Source organism: Helianthus annuus, chromosome 8, assembly GCF_002127325.2.
Source record: "Helianthus annuus cultivar XRQ/B chromosome 8, HanXRQr2.0-SUNRISE, whole genome shotgun sequence".
Lineage (NCBI taxonomy): Eukaryota > Viridiplantae > Streptophyta > Magnoliopsida > Asterales > Asteraceae > Helianthus > Helianthus annuus.
This window is the reverse complement of record NC_035440.2, coordinates 114111774-114114864: the sequence shown is the minus strand read 5'-3', so window position 1 is coordinate 114114864 and position 3091 is coordinate 114111774.

Below are 3091 nucleotides of genomic sequence, written 5' to 3'. Positions count from 1 at the left end.
TCTGTTTCTGTATAAAACTGCCTCATCTCATTTTTGATGGCTTCAAGCTCTAGTGGATATTTTTCAGCATTTGGATCATGTATCCCTTCATCGGCAGTAATAGGCTTTCTTTTTCTGCTAAAGAGCCTTGGTTGAGATATAGGAAAGGATAGAGCTGTGGTGGATGGTTGACTAACAAGTGTTGAAACAACTGGTGTCTCAACTGCTGCTGTCATTACAACTGCTGATGTGTCAGCAGATGTCTTCTGCTTTTGAGCAGGGGTTATTGTGGCAGTTGTTTGGGAGGTGATCAGTGGTTGACTAGCAGTAGTTGAAACAACTTGTGTTTCAACCACTGTTGTCATTACAACAGATGTTGTGACATCTGTTGTCTTCTGTCTTTTAGCAGGGGGTGATGATGGTTCGGCTGTTTGTGATGGTAGTGGTGGTTTTTGTGTTGTAGACACAGGTGGTGGTGGTGGAGCAGTAGTTGTGGTGGTGTGTGATGAAGTAGTGTGTGTTGATGTAATGGCAGCTGTTTGGCTACTGACAGTAGTTTTTGTAACTACTGTTGTATCAGCTGTTGAAGTTTTTGAGGATTTGGGTTTCTCAGGTTCAATGTGCATCCCATCTTCTATACCTTTCTTTTTCAACCTGATTTTCTCCCCCTTTTTGGCATTATCTGCCAGGGGTGTATCCATGAAGAAAATGGTAGATGGACCTTTCTCACTTTGAGCATTCTGTTGTATGCTGGCCTTTATAGCCTTGATGTCTGCTTGAGTGTCTTTGAACCGAGACTCCACCATGTTGGTCAGCATTTGTACTTGATTTGCGTGCTGTTTAGAAGCCATTTGTTGCTGATGTTCAAGCAATGGTTGGAGAATATAGCTCATTTGCAGCAAATGCTTGTGGAGCAGGTGCTTGAGCAGGAGGAGCAGAAGATTGGGCTATTTGAGCTTCTAACAGCTGCTGCACCATATCTTTTATTTCGGCAACAGAAGATTCTAGATTTTCAACTCTGGCCGTCAATTCGTTGTATCTTGAATCATCACCTGATTTAACAGGATCATCTGAATCCCCACCAGTGTGTGACAACCCTCACTAAATCAGGTATCCGTACGGTTTAATTAATAATTAATTACTGCTTAATTACTGTGCTTGCTTGAAATTACTGATGAACTGCTACTTGATTTCTGATGCTTGAACATATCTGCATCATACTTTACATACCGTCACTACATTATTTACATGCTGAACTCTAGTGACAAACATGATGCACAAAAGCACAGTAGCACTATGAACGGATAACCTATTGAACATGCTGATAAAGCCAGCATCAGGCAGACACTGCCTCTAAAGCCTGTATGAGCCAGAAATATTTCATTACACCCATAGTGAGTGTAGGGATACAAGGGTTGTAGAACTGCGTCTCTAGGAATAAGTCACAATGACTGGATGTGCCTAAAACGTACACTATGCACAAAACTCAGCACTTTAATAAGCAATTCAGCTTCTAGCTAGCTAATAAAGTGCCAACGCATGGGAAAAATATTACTAGACACTTTCCAAAGTGTCGGGAATAAGATGTGTCACTAAAAATGGTATTAACAACAATTTAAAGCTTTGTTAAGCGCTTTAACGGATTACTATCCAACCGAACAACCGGACTATACCCGGAACATGAAAATATTGCCATTAACATTATTTGTCTTTTCCTGAGCCGGTTAGGGTCCCTGAATACCCTAAACACCCGCCATAAAGCACAACGCACAACTAACCGGGTTAAACCCTAACTTAACTAACTTATCTAACTATTACCTAACTAATAGTTACAAACTAACCAAGAACCCCCCCCCCCCTTGAGAAACCGTCCCCATCTAGGGGACATACATGGTACAATTTTGATTATTTTAATCTAGGATGTTTAATATCTAATGAACACTAGAACCATTGGATTATAATCTCACATTTGTCTATAAGTAACTTGAGTTTGCACATATGATCTTACACATTTCACAACACCACACAACACACTCTCTCTTGCTCTCCATAGGCTTCGACCGAACATCCCCTAGATCCATCCATCATATTTCGATTTCACTCATCACATTCCAAGATCATTCAAGTGTCAAGGGTCACGTATAAGGAGTCTTGGTGCACTCGGAGCTCAAAGGACCTCATTCTCTTGCTTTTATCCTCTCATTTTGCGCTTAGATTCTCCCCTAGCCTCGAGCTAGTGGTAAGTTACTTAAAACACCTTTTCGAACTAATTTAAAGTGGTTAAAAGGATATGTAACGGTTAAAACTCGTAATCTTACAAGTTGATGCATTAAAGTTTACTAAAAACACTAATATGGAGGGTTAAAAGCTCATATGTTGTGTAAATGATGTAGTAATTGAATTGTGTGGTTATTTGGACCCGATCTATGTTGTGGTAGCTCGGATCATCATTTAACCAGGTTTGGTCATGATCATAGATCATGACATAATGTTGTTTTGAATGAAACAAGGGTTAAAGGATGAAACTCTACCACACACGAATCATGAACTTGTGTAAAAGCGTTTTTACTTGTAAAATAGTGTTTAAAACTAGTAGATCTACGGATCTACAAGTGGTATTTTCAAAGGATCGAGTGTCAAGGAAATTATGTTTTCTAAAGACGGATCTTACGTTAACTAGAATGATTTTTAGAACACACAAGTGTGTAAACACTTGTGTAGCACAAAAGTTTCGACAAAATAACAATTTTTGTAAAATTTACAAGAAGATGTAAAGACGGGATTTCTTTAAAAAGCAAGGTTTATACGAAACCAGACTAATTTATATAAAGATCCGCTAAAAGTAATGGGATTTACATCATAATTTTTGAGAACTACAAGTTCATGTGATTTATGCGATTTACATATTTATTAACTAGTTTGATGTGTTGGACATTATTTTGATTGAATAAGAAAATTGTTGAATTGATTTGTAAAAGAAAATGATACGCTTGAAAGCGTGGCCACCTCCAGTTACAGAGGAAACTCTGGCGAAATTTTTCCAAAAACCTAACACTTAGAATTATTTTCACTATAAGTGTTAGAAATACTTTTCGACACGTTTTCAAAATAT